The sequence below is a fragment of the Leuresthes tenuis genome, unplaced genomic scaffold (assembly GCF_036924035.1).
Source record: "Leuresthes tenuis unplaced genomic scaffold, fLeuTen1.0.hap1 SCAF_1, whole genome shotgun sequence".
Classification (NCBI taxonomy): domain Eukaryota; kingdom Metazoa; phylum Chordata; class Actinopteri; order Atheriniformes; family Atherinopsidae; genus Leuresthes; species Leuresthes tenuis.
In genome coordinates, this window is record NW_027325355.1 from 4290057 (window position 1) to 4311651 (window position 21595).

The following is a 21595-nucleotide window of genomic DNA, read 5'->3' on the forward strand; positions in this document are numbered from 1 at the left end:
GGGTAAAGAGTTGTTTTAGAAAGAAACAAAGGTTGAGTTAAAACTGTTTCCCTGATAGCTGTTGAGCTCAATGGCTGCAGACCTCTGGGTTGTAAGCTGGAACAAAGGGATAGTGTAATGAATTTCATGTATTACCACCACTGTTACTTTTATTCGTTTAAACCAGTGATCATCAACCTTTTTCAGTCCAACCTCTACATGGTGTTTAACTGAACAACTTGGACAAGACTGTGCTTCATTCTATCATTTAGAAATATTGTAGCACAAGTTCCTTTTCAGAATTTCATCATGACAAAAAATAATTAGTGAAAGAGCAAAAAGCAAGAGTTTACTGCTTAAAAACCTGAACGTGTGTAGAACACACCAGAGCACAGTGCTGACAGCTGAGGGCACTTATAAACACACTCTCAGCATTCATGTTTGATCTGAGATATTGAGACCTGTGGCTCGGTCTATACACGTCCAGTTAGAATATGTTGGTTAGCTTAGAGAAATCTTTTGTGTGAACTTCAAAAGGATCTAATCCTTCTTCCTCTCTGTCATTGCAGAAACATATAGCCCAAGAGAGCTACAGATGTCACTCTTGTAAACACTGTGGGAAAGTTTTCAAAAGCTCATCACATCTGAGGTGTCATCGGAGGCTTCACACTGGAAAGAAACCATATAGCTGTGGTCAGTGTGGGGCAGGTTTTGCTCGATTATCCAGTCTAAAGACACACCAACATATTCACACAGGAGAGAAACCTTACAACTGTGGTCAGTGTGGGGCAGCTTTCACTACATCGTCCTATTTTAAGACTCACCAACGTATTCACACAGGAGAGAAACCTTACAACTGTGGTCAGTGTGGAGCAGCTTTCACTAATTCTTCCGATCTTAAGACACACCAACGTATTCACACAGGAGAGAAACCATACAGCTGTGGTCAGTGTGGAGCAGCTTTCACTAAATTATATGGTCTAAAGACACACCAACGTATTCACACTGGAGAGAAACCATACAGCTGTAGTCAGTGTGGAGCAGCATTCACAACATCTTCCTATCTTAAGATACACCAACGTATTCACACAGGACAGAAACCTTACAGCTGTAGTCAGTGTGGAGCAGCATTCACTGCATCTGCCTATCTTAAGATACACCAACGTATTCACACAGGAGAGAAACCTTACAGCTGTGGTCAGTGTGGAGCAGGTTTTGCTCGATTATCCAGTCTAAAGACACATCAACGTACTCACACAGGAGAGAAACCCTATAGCTGTGGTCAGTGTGGAACAGCTTTCACTCAATTATCTCACCTAAAGACTCACCAACGTATTCACACTGCGGATAAATTATTGGTTTAAATCAACAATATATTTTACGGCAGATAAGAAAACATTCACCTGGGAGCAGCAACAGGAACTACCAATCAGAAGAATTTCCCTTGTTCAGATTAAAAATCTTCTTTTTGGATTACCACCTTCTCTTGTCAGGACTTTTGTTCTGAATGTTCTGTGGGTAGCACATGTTTGAAGAATCATTGAAAGTGCTTTATAATTTGTTGGGATAGTTTTAACTGTGGACAGATCTCCCACCGTTCAAGATAAATATGGCATCAGTTGTGAATTGATATACAGAACAATATCAGTGCCTTGAGATGACATTGTTTTAATTTGGCGCTATATGAATAAAACTGAATTGAATTGCAAATGCAATCTTTTTAAAAGTAGATACACATTTTATTCTATTATACTGAACATATATGTTTTGTTTAAAGTTAAAATTCACAAAGTAGCTGTGCACCAGCTGTGGGTATGTTTGTAAACATACAACATCTTTAGAAGCAATATATCATTTCAGTTTGATGTAAAGTCTAGCTTTACACTTGTTTGTATTTCATTGTTCTGCATTTTATTAAAGGTTAGATGTCAACATTTCTCATGAGTTTCATGTTCTTGCTACAGAGATATTTTTAAAAAATGTGTGTTTGGTTCTAATCTTTGTGCTAATCTTTCCCAAAGACTTAGAAATTTTTAACGCAGTCTGAAAAAGTTTTGGAGTTGTTCCCTGTACTTTCCAGACAGCTGTTTGATTGTCATGACTAAAGCTGAAAGTTAAGGCTGTTCCAACACTAAAAGGGCACGAGGCTCAACTTCAAGCTGTGAAACTATGTCAAATGTCTGTTGTGTTGGTGTCAAGAAAATTCTCTCAAAATGAGGCTCAGAGTCGCTGGAGACAATTAATACAAAACATTTATTCTCACAGCAAGGAGTCTGCATGACATATCAAGAAGCTGACACAGATTTGTCTGAGTTTTAAAAAAAAAACAATGATGCTATCGCTATTTAGTTTCCACTTTGTTTATTCTGTACATTTTTGTATATAGCTCAGTATATAACAGTGCTGAGCTTGAGTGAGATGGAGATTTCAATTTCCCAGAGGCAACCTCCCAAAGGGATTAATAAAGTCATCCATCCATCCTACGAGATCACTGGCCACACAAGGTTATGTGACATTCAGTCAAACAAGGATTAGACTGAAGTTAAAATAAGATAGATAGGAGGACTCTCAGCACACAGTGTCTCTTGACCCTGCAGCATCTCACACATGGTACTTCCTTTTTGTCATAATATAACTTCATGATTTTTTTTTAACATATCTCTCCTGTTTATAATAGAAAATAGGGTGTAAATTCACAGTAGAGTCATATATACACATGCATTTTTTTGTATATCTTCTACGTCATTGTCATTGTTAAACAGTTTGTTATGTTGACCTCTGTTTGTTCTTGGCTCTCAGTCTCCATGTTGCTGATCCTGGATCTGCTGAGATGTCCCAGGTTATTGTTGGCTTTGATCCTCATACATTTATCTTTGTCCTGAGAAAGAAGAAGTTCCAAAAAGAGAAACAGGGACTGCTTTTGAATCTGACACAGCCTATATCATGTCAGCGTTCATTTGGGTCTGCCGTTTTTCATTTAGTTTCAGACTTGTTATTGGATTCAAATGTTGATGAGTTTCTGTGACAGATAGGCTCCAGTCCCCCTGAAACCATGTAAAGCAAATGGAAGGATGGATAGTTTGTGGCACCTTTATTAATTAATTCCACTTCGGTATTGAAATATTTTTGTTCCATTCAATGTAAAGTTATCCTGAAGATAACAGGCAGGATTTGAACCAGCTCTTGCACCACTGGCAAGTTATCGGTCACCTTGAGACTCTCTCTCTAAAACCTTATAATCAGGTTAGAAATATAGGGGTAATATTGAACTCAGACCTGAACTTTAGCAGCCACATTAAATCAATAACATCAGCAGCTTTTTACCATCTAAAAAACATCACCAGAATCAAAGGAATAGTGTCTAAACCAGACTTAGAAAGACTAATCCATGTATTTGTCTCCAGCAGGTTGGACTACTGTAACGGCCTGCTCACTGGGCCCTAAACAGGCTGTAAGACAGCTGCAGTACATCCAGAACGCTGCTGCTCGAGTCCTGACTAGAACCAGGAAATACGACCATATTAGTCCGGTGCTCAGGTCTCTGCTCTGGCTTCCTGTTGCTCAGAGAATAGACTTTAAAACAGCTCTACTCCTGTACATCTCTGACATGTTAGAGCCATATGAACCAACTTGAACTCTGAGAACCTCAGGGAGGGGTCTCCTGCTGGTGCCCAGAGTCAGGACTAAACAAGGTGAGGCTGCGTTTTAGTTTTATGCTCCTAAAATCTGGAACAGTCTTCCAGGAGATGTGAGACAGGTCTCAGCTCTGACAATGTTTAAATCCAGGCTGAAAACAGTTCTATTTAGCTGTGTATATGACTCTCTTCACTTTTCATTCAATTGATTAATGATTATTTTTTGTTTTATGGAATTATTTTATTTGCCTGCTTGTGATTTTATGTAGCTGTAAAGCACTTTAAATTGCCTTGTGTACAAATTGTGCTCTACAAATAAACTTGCCTTGCCACACGAAACACAATCGATGTCATTTATTCACTTGCTACTGTACTGTTTGCTACCAACAATCAATAAAGTATAATTCATTTGATTTAAAGCATATTTGTGAGTGATCTTTTTTTTTCAATGCCATTTATGCTTTTTACAGAACAATTGATATATTTAAGGATGGTTGAAGGCTGGTTAAAAGTAGTTAAATATTTCTGAAGCCGATTCTGATCTGTTTACATGTCCAAAATGATGTAATATTGTTTTAAATGCGCTTAGTTGGAGAAAGTTGGAGAGCAAACTCCAACAAAACAACATGAGGGAGGTGTGGAGGTTTTTCATCGGTGGCCATGAAAAAAAGAGTGGCCAGGGAATGGAAGGAGGCCACTGAGTTAAACTTGTTCTTTAACCCCTCTAACTCCTGATCCCTTACCATCTACCTCAACCTTATCTTACCTTATGTCTGCATCTGTGTTCCAAATCTTCAACAATCACAAAAACATTGAATGATATTACAGAACTCATGCTTCATGCTTATAGCAGCAGTTTTATTGAACAAAGTGCATGAAATTGGGAACTTTAAAATAAACTACAGTGTAATACAAAGTGTCATTAAACCTGGCTAAGAATAAAAAATTCAAACGTTTTATTATACTAAGCTGCTGACATCAAAGCACGACAATTTAAAACTTGATTCAAATCTTTGTATAAAATTTAAAAACTATTTCAATCAACTGAAGTGAACCACCGCACAGCAGTAAGTCAAATAGGATATTTTACACAGCAGTAAAGTTGCTTTGAACATGAAAAAATCACATTTATAAAAATATAAAACTATTTACAATTACTATGTACATATCATTTCTATATGTACAGTGAGTTATTACAGAATATTTACAGATTGTTAAGGCATATTTACATCTCAGTCCTCCAACTTGTCTACAGCAGAGGTGAAGTCTTCATAGCATAAACTCTGTTGTTCAGACCTTTTGATGAGGACATCATCTTTACGGGGCAGAATGTCTTTCTCTTGTATCTTCTGTGTCCCTGTGTTAGTCGGTTGGATGTTTTTAACTTCTTTAACAGATAAACTGTCGAAGTTGTTGGCAAAAACAATGTCCAAATTTCGCTCGCACCGTCTCTTCGCTTTCTCTGACATGTGATTGGCTGCCTGCCTGGTGAGTCCGGCGAAGCTATTGGTAGTCTACGGTCAAAGTTCGGTGGGCCACCTGATTGGTCAGTTGTCTACGGTCGCTTTGCACGACCGTAGACAGAGCCCTGCGAACTCCCCAAATGTGGGTATCTCAGCTGCATAATTTCTGGTAGTGGGGGACTATCCCCTGATAAACTTGTTTAAAGAAAAATATCAATTCTGATAGCTTAACGACTGGAGCAGGGAAAAGCTCCAGTGGAAACAGCATCCTGGGAAGAGATGAATTCACTGCAGAGATCAGTAAGTCCTCAGGTAACACAGAAGCTCCACTCTGCTTTGGGATTTTAGCTTTTAACTGCAGAACTGTTCATATACAAGCTGAACCAGAGGAAAGTGGAGTTGAAAGATGAGACTATTGTGCGAATTAGTTCTTCACGTGTGTTTTTAAAATGTGTTCAACTGTCGACAGCCGGCTTTATGACTTTATATTTATGCATTTAGCTTTTATCCAAAGCAACTTACAAATGAGGATATAATGATGCAGCTAACAATAAGGTATACGGAAGGAACACCATTAGCCAGGCTCTGTCAGAGGTGACAGTGTAGAAATGGAGTGCAGGCATAGAGGGAAGCACAGGTTAAGTGGCTGATTAAATTTACACATCTGAACAGGGACTTGAACCCTGGATCCTCAAATTAGATGTCTGATGCTCTGCCGACTGAGCTGAAGCAGGGGAGGAATAGTCTGTATTTGAGGCGGAAGAAGAGGGAAAAGGGGGAAGGAGAAAAATGAAGGAAAAGAAGACGTTTTGAGAAAATGAGTGGGGAAAATGGAAGGAACTTGTAGTTATTTGTGTTTCTGCTGTCCATTTCAAGTAAAAGCACACAGTCTGGTGTATTCATTTGAGAAATCTAAACTAACATGACACTCTGCTGTAGAATAGTATAGGAGGCTCTTGATCCAAAGCTCGCCGGTTCGATTCCACCATTGGACATGAGACAAACTTTTACCAAGTGTTATCAAATGTAACTAAATGTACTTTTATAGTAATTTTTACATTTATGAATTGAGTACTGCAACATTGTAGTCGTCTTCTATGAATGAGTTGAAAAAACTGAAGACACTCACTGAAATGTAACAAATTTATTACTAATTTCACACACACACAAACACTCAGAAACACGTGTGAAATTAAACCTGAAGCAATAAAAACAGGAATAAATTAAATTCAAAATAGAAAAAATAAATGACAAATAACAAATAAAGTAAAAGCAATAAATGAACAAATATAGAAAATAATTAAATTTAGGAAACATTACAACAAGAGCAACAAGAGTACAATAATAATAATAAGATAGAATGAATAAAGAAATGATAAATACCAAAATAAAATATATACAATAAATACACAAAAAATGTTTAAAGTTATTAATTTCTTTATTTATTAAGTAATTTAGAACAAGAAACAATATAAAATAGAATAAAAAGATAAATAAAACAAAACAAAATAAATACAATAAATGAACAAAAGAAGAAACTAATTAGAACAGTAAATTAAGACATTTTTTTTCTTTAAAACTATTTACATGCATATTGACATGTAAAGAATGATCTGAAACACATTTTTTCTTCCCTCTTTCTCCTCATCTCCTGCATCCATTCTTCCAGAGACATTCTGTTCTTTTTGGGACAGTATATATTCCCATAATACTGCCCATGACCATTTTCTTTTATGCGCGGCAGGTGGCACTGACGGCATTAGTTTTTTTCCACTGTGCGGGTGCACTTACGCTCTCCGGGTTGGCGGAGGTGAGGGCAGGGGACCAGACGGCACAATCTGTTTGTTTCCAGTTGGGATGACAAACACAACTGGCACAATGAAGGGGCTTAAAAGTACAGGAGCTGGAGGTGGTGGCTGACTGAACACCTGCCTCTGAGCTGCTGACTTCTGCTTATCCACTGCCTGTCCAGCTGTACTCTGGGGAGTCAGGCAGGTTGACCCCTTGCAGCAGAATGCTACTGTCCTGCCTCTTCAGCCTCTTATTGCGCCACTGAGTCAGTGTTGTTTGATTGCACTACTCTGCAGTTGTTTGATCAAGTGTTTCCCAGGATTTTAGGAGACTGTGGTGGGAGAGTCTCTGACCCTCGGGGGTTTTAATGTGTGTGTACGTTTTTAAGCCTGATGGATCACACTTAAGTGCATTTTGAGACCATGGATATAAATTGCTGTATATGAACATACGTTGATAAATAAGAACTTACAAAGGCATATCAGAAGTATTTTAAATTTAATTCAGAATAAAACAATACCAAAAACGAACTCAGTTGCTGAAGTTGATTACGGAGGTCTGATTTCACCTAAAAATGAAGATAACTGCAATTAATCAAAAGGAATGAAAGCAGGAGGTGCCTTTGGAACACACATTTTGTACCCTAGTCTGGTTATGTATCCAGTTCCCTGTAAATGGATTAAATATTAGGCACACCACTCAATGTAGGTGGAGAGCAGTTTAAGTGGTAGATGACTGTGAGACAAAATGCATTTTAATGTGGAGATATTTTTATTGCAGCCAGCGTCCTACTCGGATAGCAAGGAAACATGAATCAAAGTTTAATTTTGGTTAACTCCGTCAGTACCGGTCGTCAATCAATTTCCACCGGTTGAGTCAACATTCATTTTGCGATTGAAATGTCAGCGACGTCTTCGATTGAAAATGAAACGTTTATTCAGTGTTGATTTGTCAACGTTGGATGCTGAACCTGTTCTATATTTCTGCCGAATGCCGGAGCACAACGCAGCAACACTGCACAGAGCAGCTGTGCGGGACAGGAAGTCGTGCGCAGAAACAAAATAAAACACCCCGTTCATTTTCAAAATAATAATAATAAATAATTTTCTGTGGTAACTTGCCCTTACTTCAGGAGTCACCATAATGGTCCTTCAAAAAGCCTCAGAATGCCCCATTTTTACCTCAAATTTCAAAAGCTCCGCAGCGCCCTCAAGGTTTTTTAAGATTTCTGACACATCTGAAAACATGCTGTTGAAATGGAGTATTGTTTTCATTTCTATCAGTTTAGTATTTGACTGTGTTTATAGATTCAAGAGTTTTATTTGTCACATACATAATCATACATAGTACAATGTGCAGTGAAATTTTCTTTTTACCTGCTACCAAGAATTAAGGATAAGAATTTAAATATAAATATGTCGAATAAAAAAAAAACCGTGGCAAAATAAGTCTAAGAAAATAAGAAAAATGCTTCAGTAAAAATGTGTTGAGTTTAGGGTATAAAATGTACAATATTAACAATATTATTGATGTTAGCATTAAGGTTTTTTATATTCTTCACTAAAGGGAAAACAGGACAGGGAGGAAAAGGCTGAGCCAAACCAAGCTCATCTTTGGGCCAAGCGGCAAGAAGAGGAGCAGTGATAGAGGGAGAGCAAGTACTCTAAAAGGAAGAGACTATGCCAGACCTGTGTATGTTTTAAAAGTCAGATGTATAATGCAGGATAATTGAAGTATTGTGTAAGATTATAATAGAAATATGTTCAAAAGCTGGTTTTCCTTAACAAGAGGAAAAAGATTCGACACTATCATCAACATGATAGTGTAATAGGGCTTGGGTATCTATTTTAAATACTGAAGGAAATATGAAGCATTTGTATATATTATCCCTCTGTCCCAGGACAGTTCATTCCTTTTTATTCCTAATCCATGACTTGATGAAATTCATTCTCCAGTTTTACATTGTAACTCATTTGCAAATCATTTAGGATGAGGCTCATGTTCTCTGATAACAAACAAAACAAATAAACCTAAAAGTCATTCTGATGTTGTTTTTGTTCCTTTAGAACTCTGAAAATGGCCAGATTTAAATAATGGAATTAAATAAATTTTCAGGGGAGCCCCTGAACCCGACTAGAAGTTCTGACTCATGACCTCAGTATTTTTTGGGCCTCTGCATCTAAAACCTCACTCAGGTAAAAGAATCAAAGTGTCATCAGCAACATTTACTAACACTTCCACCAGTAAAAGTATTTATTCTGCAGAGCAGCTCTCAGCGTTTGCTGTTAGATATAAAGTTGCCTCTTTGACAGTTTAAAGTGGCTGCACGTGCACTTTTTCTATCTGGCCTCAGTAAATCTCTGTAATTTATTCATTTGTGTTTGGAAAACATTGGAAACTTTATTTCTGAGCCCACATCAGTGGGTTCTGGTTGTTAACACATAGATGAGGAGACAGTTCAGTGTGTGAGGATAAAAGCAGAGGAGAACCTGAGACATCTGAGCAGATCTGGGATCAGCACCTTGGATATCAGCAGGGATTCTTAGGAAGGAAGGAAATGGGATGAATCTGCAGACTGCAGGAAGATCTGTTAACAGTCTGCAGACTAATGTGAGACGATAATATTTGTGTGTGTTTGGTATCCAGAAGAATTGAGACAGATGAAGTCACTGTGAGCTGAGCAGTGCTGGAAGATTATATGACAGAGTGACCTAAATGAGGTTTATGTGTGCGCTCATTTCCAGTCTTTGACAAAGATTGAAAAGTGAATTTATTTGAGTGATTTCCTTCCTGATGTGAAGTATGTCAAGAAGCTGTCCGTGTTGAGTGAGCAGCAGCGCCTCCTGCAGGTGTAAAAAGCTTACAGCACCTGGTATTCCCAGGCGGTCTCCCATCCAAGTACTAACCAGGCCCGACCCTGCTTAGCTTCCGAGATCAGACGAGATCGGGCGTGTTCAGGGTGGTATGGCCGTAAGCGAGATAATCAGTGACAAATCAGCTTTTTATAGATGCTGAACCAACATCTATCACTGTGTTCTGACTTCTTCAATATTAATGTAACTGTTTAAAAATGAGCAATTTGTGATGATATCATCTAACTAAGCAGCCTCGGTCTCTCTGTGTGACGCTGAACACAAAACTACACACAGGGAACAGAAGAGGTCGACAGACACTAAGTTATCTGAGAGTCTCACTTTCAGCTGCAGAGAACCAACACAAGAGAAGAACATGTGCAGGATCAGCATCAGCCTCTCAAGCCAATTAGGTGAAAGAATAAAATAAACATGTGGTTCCTGCAGTTATATAATATATATTTGTTACGGTGACTCAAACAGGCCTAACGTTAGCCTGTTCGGGCCATGGTTAAAGCGAGTTTGGGCGGTTTCCCACCATAAGGACTATGGTGGGAAACCGCCCAAACTCGCTTTAACCATGGCCCGATTTTCTTAAAAACCTTTTTACAGTTCCAAAGCCTAATTACTTTGAAAGTCCCACATTTGAAATGTTGTAGCACGAGTTTTCCATTTTCACCAAGTTGACAGGATGGCATTTTGGCCGGACTTTCAAATTTGCAACGTGGAAATAAGGTTTTTTTAGTGAACGCAGCATGAATGTGTCTGACGCAGAGAGGAGGATAAATGAGGTTCATAATGCACTGGCGCTGTCTTTCCTTGGAGAAATGGTGAAGTTTTTTTTTTGTTATTTTGAATACAGTGTGGGTGAAGGAAAAATATGTCACGCGAATGAAAGCAACAGTTGTTTATGAGTACATTAAACGTCAGGGCTGCAGCCATAGTTAAATTTCCATGGAGCAGGGAGTCGTTTGCTCCGTGTTCATTTGACTCAGTCTGAGTCTGCAGAGAAGCTGCGGCTGCGCACCGGTCTGTAGCCCCACAGAGTGCAGGGATGAACGGCTCCTCTCCTTGTCCTTCTCCCTCTATGATAAACTGTAAGTCACGTATAATGGGCCTGTGACCAATGAGTGAGAAATCTGCTCATTCTTTATTTTGAAAGGATGAAAAGGGGGAAACCCCTCTTAATCTCCAGGTTTACTGTAGGACCAAACATGTGTTTCAGTGTCAGATGTTGGGAATTTGTTTGACTTGTGTAAATCGCTCAGGAAGCATGACAATAGCCAACCAGCTGGGAAATGCTTGCTATCCAAATCTTGCATCCTTCTCTGGGTTCCCTTGTTCATGTTGTAACTTCTCTTCATTTGAAGGTGACTCAAATATAAACACAGATTATCCCAACATTTCACACACATGGACTTTAAGAAAATGTCTTCATTGTCAGAGCTTCTTGTGCCATGATAGTTAATGTTAATGTCATTTTTTCAGTTCCCTCAAGTACTTAAAACACAGTCGGACTTTGGTCACTTTTTGGGGTCTAAGTTGTTTTCCAATGTGCAATTTTACTGTCAAAAGTATTTTTAAACCTCTGATTTTTTTAAAAGAAATCTGTGACAATTTAAGTTTTGATTCTTGTCTTGTTTCGTCATTTCCTGTTTTATTTTGAAATCACTAACGTCCCTCTCCTTTCAGGTACCTTGCCCTTCCTCCTGTGTCTGCGTCTGATTGTCTTCCATGATTCCAAAGTGTTTCCAGCTGTTCTCCTTGGCTCCTCTTGTGCTCTAATAGTCTGTGTCTCCCTTGTCTTGTGCCAGTGTGTTGTTTCCACCATGAGCCTCACCCTCGCCTCTTTGTTCCACAGCCACAGCTTCCTTCAGCCTGCAGTCGAGCGTATCCTTTGTTGTAATTTATTCTTTATCCGTAGCTTTAGTTTTATTACGCTCAGTTTCACAGCCTGGTTTTGTTCCTCTGTTTTTTGGAGGGATCTTTGTTGTAATCTTTTAATCATCTCTGTTAGCGGAGCTTTTGCGTTGGTTAATTGTTTTAGTTTCATAGCCCTCCGTTAGTGGAGTGATTTTGTGTTTTGCTCTTGGAGGATCTTTGCGCCGCCGTTATAGGTGAGCTGATAGATAACTGTTAAGGTTTCATAGTGCCTCTGTTTCTGAGAGAGCTTCTTTTGTTTAAGTCTGCCTCGTTAGGAGAGCTGCGAGTTTCTTATCTTTAATAGCTCTTTGTTTTCCTCCTGGAGTGGAGAGGCTTTTGGTTTGATCATTTTCACAGCTGCACTCTCCTCCTCCATAGTTATTGAGGAGAGTGCTCAGGAGTTTCACAGCCCCTTTCTTTGCTCTGTGAGCAGATCATCAACCTGTTGTTTATATGAATAAAGTCTTGACTTTGAACTTGACCCTGCATCTGTGTCCTGAGGCCTCGACTAAATCTTGAGACATATTTTTTACTTGGTGTAGATTTAAGTTTTAGACTAATCGACGAGCAAATTGTTGGTCAGGAACATCCCTCGTGGGTCCAACTCGCCTCAGCTGAACTCAGATGGATCGTCCCAAGAAATCTACAGTACATACGATGTGATAGAAGTACAGCCTACAACCCCTGTAGAGCTTCTGTTGCTGCTCTCTGTCACAGCTGTGGATTGTTTCTCCAGTCAGTAACTTGTTTGCTGCTCTGTCAGATAATGCAGCGACACGTGTTTCCTACAGACTGTCACAGACATTTTTGTGCTGTAGCTTTTGAATGCTGCTTTATCGACAGCTTAATTTAACTTAAAGCAGCACTTTGCTACTTGTTTCCTCCTCTCTCCCCCTGCTTTTTCTGCCTCTACTGTCACTATCAAATAAAGCAGAAATGCCTCAAAAGAATCTTAAATGTTTTCTAGACTGATGTAGTCCAGCGGCTGGCTTCCAGCTGTTAGCATCACACCTTAGCTTAGCGCAGATCATGTTCACTTTTACAGATTATGCCACTGACTTGTATCCACTGCGATTGTTTGAGCTGAGCTGAGCTGAGCTGAGCTGAGCTGAGCTGAGCTGAGCTGTGATATTAGGAGCTGAAAGGCAGCTGCTGGGTGTACAGGAACAGAAAGAGACTGATCATGTTGTCTCACTGTGAAAATGATGGAGAAAGGGTTAACTCCCAGATCCTCCGAGTATTCCTTTAATGCACAAGGCTGGAAGGCAGTGTGGGCAGGACAGATGACATGGTGACAGTTTCCAACGTTTCCCTGCTGTAACGTCATGTTTTTGTTGGCTTTCATCACAGGATTGTGACACTGAGACCTGGGCACAGGTATCTGTCGGGCTGCTGGCTGTTGCCCGTGAAGATGTGCAGCTCACTCCAAACCAGCTGCACCTTCACCCGGTGTCGACTGGCATCATTGCTGAGGGAGGTATGGTGATGGATGGTCTGCAGAACCTGCCTGAGGCTCTTTGCCTCGTCTTTGGACTGTCACATGCTGCACATCTGGACCCTAAAGCATGAAAAACACTTTCTGTCACTGCAGGGAAGTAAATTGCTGCTGATATCAGACACACAGCTCACACAATGAAGGAAGTCTACCTGCTCATGATGACAACCATGAGATTTTGAAAGCTGTGACTTATTTGGAGAAGAAGTTTAAACCTTTAGAAGCTTCGTTTGTGCAGTATGCTGATAAAAGCCATAAATGTCCTCAGCTGACTCTCCTGTTGCTGGCCAGCCTGTTTCTTTCTGAGTCGACTCCGGAGCAGCGAGGTCTGTCGTTCCCTCATCTGCTGTTCCTGCTAACAAGCTGAAAATGAGTGGACAGCATGTTTATTCTGTGGGTGCAGGTGGTGAAGGAAAAGTGACCCATTCCTCTCCGGTGTGTTACCCTGCAGGGACACTCGGTGAAGCGTGCTTTTTACTGTCTGAACTGTGTCCGATCGGTTTGCTCTGCAGAGATCTGATGTGCAGATTTGTCTAACCTCTGCACCAGATGTTCTGCAGGTGGTGAACGTCACCGACCTCCACCAGGACACATTTACTGGTGTTCGTTTGAAGCTCAGCAGCCCTCGTGTGTATCAGTGGAAACCTGAGGACACACCAGTGATAACAGATCTGATGCAAAGCGTTTGCAGCATTGTTTCTCCAGTAGACTCAGATTTTATCACCTTTAGATTCACGCTGCACTGCTTCTGCGTCTAACGGGCCTGACAAACCTTATGAAGAGAACTGGTTTGGTGTGCAAAAAGAACCTTTTGTGACCGCTGATCTGTGCTGGAACACGTCTGCTTTGCTGGTAACTCTGACACCGGGCCAGGACAAGCTTTACATTCTCTACCACTCTGAACCTCGTGTTTCACTCTGAGAACACAAGACAAATGGCAAAGGACAGTCTGTGAAACAGTGAGAACACGTGTGACTGGACATTTACTCCAGACAAGCACCCTTTTTGTTTTTTTTTCTCCAAACTGATGACAGCAGAAGGCACATTGGTCCATGGTGGAAGCTCTTGGACAGAGTTTTAGTTATTTCTCACAAAGAAATATTCTTGAGCTGAAAATGGTCTCATATCTGGTATTTGGACTCAAACAAATCTGTTCTTCTGACACCACAGAAAGCAGAATTAGAGGTAGATATTTCCTGGAAACGTTTGCAGCAACAACTGCGATTAAAAAGTTAAATCTGTCAGGATGATGCTGCTGTCTCAGCTGAAATCAGCTTTTAATTCTATCTTGTTCTTTCCCTCTCAGAGAACACTGGCAGAACTCTTCTGTTCGGTGGGGCAGACCATCACAAGGTCCCACCCACCTGCAGAGCCTGATAGATGCAGATGTTTTCAGAGCAGCTGGACGGGCCACAGGACATTCCTTTATTCATGGAGCTCCTCGCTTCGCTGGACTGAGCCCATCCATGTTGCAGCTTATCGTTGGAAGTAACCAGGAGTCTGCTGTATTTGAGCTTTCTGACTGCCCTGATCCAGATGTTGCTGATGTGGCGTCTGCAGCGAGTGTTCCTTCAAGTCATCGTTGTATTTTGTCATGACGCAACTTCTTGAAATGAACTTGAACTGATTATTCTGGTGCTATCATGCAGACATGTTGACTTTGGATCTACCACAGAAAGCATGGAGCGCATCAGTGATGGAACGCTGCCTCACGCTGTTAACTGGAGCTTGATAGTCAGAGGGAGCCGACTCCACCGGAGCGATGTGAGCTGAACAGCCTGGCCTTCAGCTGGGCTCTTCCTCCCATTAATGATGACAACAGAGAAAATCCTGCAGCATGCGGTCTGAATAAATCAAAATGAAATGAAGTACATGTGGAGAAAGATTTGAATGTATATTAACTGCAGAACAAACTGATCCAATCGTCTCTTTTTTCCACCAACAGCTGCATCTAAATGATGCTTTGCAAACTCTCTGATCCTTTCTGTAGGTCATCGAACGGAGACCAACACAAATAAAGCAGCTACGTCAGGGGCTGAAAGACAGCGGGGTTCCCAACATGATCAAAGAGCGTCCTGCCCCAGCTGCTGTCCTTTTCAAACATCTGCACAGCCAGCTGTGGACTCACAGGCTGCTCACCTGAACATGCTGACTGCTTCCATCAGTACCAGCAGGGCTTTTATTGGGATTGTACTTATAAAAGTGGAATAAGGCTTTAAGTGGAACATGTTGCAGTTCTATCATTCAGAGATTACAAGCCTCCAATGTTCTATCCAATAAAATGTGCTTCTATAAAAGTGCTGCTCTGTTCTGTTAATAAACCCTTTCAGTTTACAGCCTCTGAGGCTGTTTTTACTTCTCAGACCATCCTGAAAAGGATCATGAGGCCGATGCCAGATAGTGAGGATGAGCACAGCAGCCTGGAGGAGACGTGCAGCTCAGGCTTTCTGAGAGACCACACTGAAAATGCTCAGATTGTAAATGTTCTCTCAGAGAAACAGACCTGAACAATGTACATCTCCTAAAGCTGCTGCTGATTCTTCACACTGACTCCATATTTCTGAAACCTGGTGGTGGAAAATCTACCCGGTAACATGATGGAAACATTGTTTGATTTTACCGCAGAAAGACCAGTTTCTTTTTACAGGTGAAGCAGAGATTCTTTGATCTTTGGGTAAACTTGAGAAAGTTCTGATGTTCAGCATCTTATTGGCAGCTTTAAATACTTCTGACTGTGTCTCTGTGGGCTCCTCTCAGGAACTGCACCAACTCCTGAAGCTGTGGACAGGTTGGAGTATACCTCCCCAGCAGCTGTATGCAGGAGTTCCTCCTGAAATGACCACGCCTGTAGCCTCAGCCTGCAGGACCTGCTGAAACTGCCTCTGAAGAGCCAAAGCTAGCAGACATTCAGAGAAAAGCTCCAAGCGTCTGTTAGAAGTACAGACTTTGGCTTTGGAATGATCTGATGTGAATAATGTGAGAAACTGAGCGTCTTTAAGTTGAACATTTCAAAGTTGTAGCAGTTAGTCTGTTCCTCTGTTTCATGCTGCTCATTGAAGGCTGTGGAGCAGTGAGCCATGTTAAGGCTTTACCTCATTAACTGGAAGTGTGTGAGGTTGGGAACAGTTCAGGAGAACTGAGAACAAACATTTCAATCTGAAGTTTTAGTTACAAATGTTAAAGTTTGGTTAATAAAGACGATTGAACATGAAGTGTTTGGTGCACTTTTCCATCCAGCAGTGTGTGAACGTTGGTGAACTCGTCCAGTTCTGCTGTGGCTGCATCAGCTGCTGTGGTGCGGCTGCATAGATGTGGAGTGCATCCATGAATGGAACATCGGGGTCAGGTGACCTGGCCATGTTCTCGCTCAGGTGTCCTTCAAGCTGCACTTGGGCTCCTTCAACTCGGTCCGTTTCACCTCCGAGGTCATCAGAGCCGTGTGGTCCATCCCAGTCAGTCCCACAGTCTGCCTCCACCTGAACACAAATAAAACACCATCACAGTTTTAAGCTTATTCAATAGTTTGTAGGCTTTCTTGAGACTTAAACAAAAGCTTTGGCATCTTCAGATGTTTCACTGAAACATTTTCAGTTGCAGTTTTAAACTGTGAAGCTATGAAATCAGTTCTCCTCAGTATAAATATTAAGTTATGTAATCTAGCCAAATCATTTTAGGCCTTTTAAATGTATCATTTAAATAGTGGCTCCTGATATGATGCACTCAGCTGTTTTAACACACCTGATCAGGATCCTGAAGGTGTCTGAATGATGTCCAAAGCTGGTGGGGAGACTGGCTGCCTGCTGCTCTCAGGCCGTGATGGTTCCAAGCATCCATGAAGAAGGCAAGTTGCCTCTGCAGCTGAGGCAGAAAAGCCCAGTGGAGAGCAAAGAGATGACTCATCATCAGGGGTCAAAAGCCCTTCTCTCTCCAGGCTGAGAAACAGAGTATGGAATGGGTCAAGGACTGGAATGGAAACATCTGTCCATCAGCGTTCTATCCTGGAAGAACAAGAGACATGATTCAGAGAAACATTCCAAGCAGGAAGAGAAGATGTTTCTGCTCTGAATTAGAACTTCTAGCTGCTGGATGTTATGACTCTACAATGAGGAAACTGATGCTCATAAGTTCAGTGATGGCTTTAGAAATGTGTGTCCAGCCTAATCTGGTCTTGGTGGAGCACTCGCCTGAAAAAGTAAGTCTGAAAAGGTTTGATGCTGCTGCAAATACAAACAGTTCCAACACATCACGATCCGTCACAACAGAAAGAAATCCTCCTCCTCTGTCTCTCACAGAGCAGCAGTGTATGTGGACCGTCCTGCTGGCACTCTGTCCTTCTACAGAGTCTCCTCTGACACACTGATCCACCTCCACACCTTCAGCACCACATTCACTGAAGAACCTCTGCATCCTGCACTCTGGTCAGTTCATTCCTCTGTATCTTTATAGAAAGTGTCTTTCTGTCTGAGAAACACTCACTGTTGAGCAGAAAGTTCACTCTGCACATACCTGCCTCTTTCATTCAGAAACACATTTTCAGCTTCATGGATTCATGGAGGGATGCACAGATATATCGTCCTAACATCGGTATCAGCCAATACTCAGCTTGTTATCTGCAATCGAGGAATCAGCAAAAAGGATAACATGAACCGATGGCATTGACTGATGTTGAGCTGGTGTTGCAGGAGCTTTGCCCTGAAACTGACCAGCTTGGCCTACAGTTGCAGATTCAGCAAATATCCAGTAGATGGAAGCTTAATTCCACAGAAATCTATTCTTCACAAGAACATTTTGTTTGGGTTGTTTACAAGTACTGAAGTCATTGAGTAGGTAAGAGTTTAACTTTTGAAACTGTGACTCCATTCTTCACCCTGGGCTGGGACTCCTGCCCCTGGCAATCTCCTTGATGACACCTCCTCCTGAATCTGATGAATAGCACCAGAAGTCATCTGGGACGACCTGGCTTGGCACCTCCTTCCACCACAGGTGCAACTGCGTCGGCCGCCGGATTAGTGGCACAATGTTCAAGGAACTTAGCTTTCAGAGCAGGACCCAGGCCAGCGAAGAAGCCTCGAAACTTCTCGTCTCTTTGTGCCAAATCTCCATAGTCGGGAAATGCCTCCACGACCAGCACGACCTTGCTCAAACAGGTTGGAGGAATCCTCGTGAGCTCACCGTAGTAGTCGCCGCCATCTCCCGTCCCTCCAGCCAAGGAAACTCTGGCTTCCGTCACCAGCAAAAGGAGTGGGTAGATCCACCAAACAGAGACCAAGTGAACTTGACAGGGTCATGTCTCCACGCCGCGTGATGCTAACTTAGCCTCACGCTAACTCACACATCAAGCTAACTTCCATGGACCGGCAAAAGTCTAAACATATAAAAACATCACCTCTGTCACCAATGTAACCGAGCTTGCTGGGTTAATTCAACTTAACACTTTAAAATAAAAACATTAATGGAGACTGGATACAGAGTTTAACTTTCAGAACCTGCCGCCCCCGTTTTATTACTCCTACTCCCAGAATCTTACTGTCTACAATACGACAACTCTAGCCAATGTGAGAGGACTCTTCACCAAAAAGCCAAGACAACGTTTCTGACAGTTGAATCGTACTGGAGTCCGCTGGAGTCTAACTGGGATCAAGCACCAAAAATACAAGAGCGAGAGACGTTCATTGGAGCTCCAAGCGTGTCTGATGGACGACTGTTTGGTGTCTCAGGTCCCAAAGATGCTTGAATTAGAAACTGAAGGCCAAACTACACACTGTTAGGTTTAAGCTTTAACATTTGTATCAGGCAATAAACCAGTTGGGTTGTGTGTTTTTATAAAAAGTGTCACTTAAACTGTGATCTGTCACATTCAGAGCCTGGATAGCTCAGTCGGTAGAGCATCAGATTTTTAATCTGAGGGTCCAGGGTTCCAGTCCCTGTTCAGGCAATGCTACCTCTGAATATATGATGGTTACTATCATTGCGTTATCTTATACTTCTATGAATGCAGAGAAGAACTCTACACTAGTCACTTTAAAGCCAATAGGTACATTTGGAAAGAGAGTTCTTAGAACTGTCAACCTCCAATTTAGCTATAAGAACTGCCCTTCCCCAGTGGAACTGTTTGATTTTACATTCGCACATGAGTCGGGGATCTTGATCGGGACTGATGTAACGCAACCGTCTGCGACAGATGTGTTACTTTAGCGCCACTCAACAACAAAACCTGCGAAAAGTAAGAAGAGAAGAAAACAACACCACCAAGAAGCTAACATGGAGAGTCAGGAGGCCACCGTGTTCATGGTCTGCATGACGGTGATATTAATCATGGACGATCACATCAGGCGTCTATGATGGAGGCTGGAAGAGCGCACAGCGAGAGTCAGGAGATGAAGAATCGAGCAGCAGGCGATACTTCTTCTTTTCATGAAGACAAGAAGGAGAGAAGAGCGCCGCAGACAAAGGCGACAACGTCTAAGTTTAACTTATTAAACAGGCGCCGGTTGTATCCGTGTTGCATGAGTAAACATTTCAGACAAGGGGCGGAGCTACCAGCCACCAAACACCTACGTCATGTTCCTGTGGAACCCAGAAAAGACCTCGAAGAAGGAGCTAAAATGGTTCTAGGAACTGAGGGCCGTGGTCCCTACTTCCTGTATGTCCGAATGCACGAAAAAACGGCCCTATTCCTGAAAAGGTTCTAGGAACTGCAAAAGGTTCCTACAGTGGGAATGTGCCTAATGTGTTCTTTGCGCCACTTCTGCAACTCTTAAAACATATATTAAAGACAGCAAGGGTTATGATCTTCTTCGTTGTGTATGACGAGGTTTCTCAAAGACAATGAAAACACTTCCTCGTAGACATATTCACTGTTCTGAACAGCCAATGTGAGAGGACTCTTCACCAAAAAGCCAAGACAACGTTTCTGACAGTTGAATCGTACTGGAGTCCGCTGGAGTCCAACAACGGTAACTGGGAGCAAGCACCAAAAATACAAGAGCGAGAGACGCTCATTGGAGCTCCAAACGTGTCTGATGGACGACTGTTTGGTGTCTAAGGTCCCAAAGAATCTTGAATTAGAAACTGAAGGCCAAACTACACACTGTTAGGTTTAAGCTTTAACATTTGTATCAGGCAATAAACCAGTTGGGTTGTGTGTTTTTATAAAAAGTGTCACTTAAACTGTGATCTGTCACATTCAGAGCCTGGATAGCTCAGTCGGTAGAGCATCAGACTTTTAATCTGAGGGTCCAGGGTTCCAGTCCCTGTTCAGGTGATGCTACCTCTAAATATGTGATGGTTACTATCATTGCATTATCTTACACTTCGGGACTCATGTGACGCGACAGTGACGTGTTACTTTAGCACCACTCAACAACAAAACAAAACCAGCGAAAAGTAAGGAGAGAAGAAAACAAAACAACACCACCTAGAAGCTAACATGGAGAGCGAGGAGGCCACCGTGTTTATGGTCTGCATGACGGTGATATTAATCATGGACGATCACATCAGGCGTCTAAGATGGAGGCTGGAAGAGCGCACAGCGAGAGTCAGGAGACGAAGAATCCAGCAGAGGGCGATACTTCTTCGTTTCATGAAGAAAAGAAGGAGAGCAGAGCGCCACAGACAAAGGAGACGACTTCTAAGTTTAACTTATTAAACAGGCGCCGGTTGTGTCCGTGTCGTATGAGGAAACATTTCAGACAAGGGGCGGAGCTACCAGCCACCAAACACCTACGTCATGTTCCTGTGGAACCCAGAAAAGACCCTGAAGGAACTAAAATGGTTCTAGGAACCGAGGGCTGTGGTCCCTAGTTCCTGTATGTCCGAATGCATGAAAAAACGGCCCTATTCCTGAAAAGGTTCTAGGAACTGCAAAAGGTTCCTACAGTGGGATTGTGTCTAAAATGTTCTTTGCTCCACTTCTGCTACTCTAAAAACATACCTTAAAGACAGCAAGGGTTATGATCTTCTTCTTTGTGTATGACGAGGTTTCTCAAAGAAAATGAAAACACTTCCTCGTAGACATATTCGCTGTTCTGAACAGCCAATCAGAGCGGACTCACCAATAGCCAAGACAACGTTTCTGACAGTTGAATCGTACTGGAGTCCGCTGGAGTCCAACAATGGTAACTGGGATCAAGCACCAAAAATACAAGAGCGAGAGACGTTCATTGGAGCTCCAAACGTGTCTGATGGACGACTGTTTGGTGTCTAAGGTCCCAAAGATGCTTAAATTAGAAACTGAAGGCCAAACTACACACTGTTAGGTTTAGGCTTTAACATTTGTATCAGCCAGTAAACCAGTCAGGTTGTGTGTTTTTATAAAAAGTGTCACTTAAACTGTGATCTGTCACATTCAGAGCCTTAATAGCTCAGTTGGTAGAGCATCAGACTTTTAATCTGAGGGTCCAGGGTTCCAGTCCCTTTTCAAGTGATGCTTTCTCCAAATATGCAATGGTTACTATC

The 21595-nt window shown here is 41.7% G+C and overlaps 1 protein-coding gene and 3 non-coding genes across 4 annotated transcripts in view; 2 read left to right on the plus strand and 2 right to left on the minus strand.

The window, feature by feature from the left end:
• Positions 1-21595, minus strand: part of LOC140294513 (protein NLRC3-like) — a 1060349-nt gene that overhangs the window by 52087 nt on the left and 986667 nt on the right. The window lies entirely within an intron of this gene.
• On the minus strand, positions 9726-9844 carry LOC140308133 (5S ribosomal RNA). Its single transcript, XR_011916112.1, has one exon. It is a non-coding gene; the product is annotated as a 5S ribosomal RNA (ribosomal RNA).
• trnak-uuu (transfer RNA lysine (anticodon UUU)) lies at positions 19001-19073 on the plus strand. The gene has a single exon. It is a non-coding gene; the product is annotated as a tRNA-Lys (tRNA).
• On the plus strand, positions 20330-20402 carry trnak-uuu (transfer RNA lysine (anticodon UUU)). Its single transcript has one exon. It is a non-coding gene; the product is annotated as a tRNA-Lys (tRNA).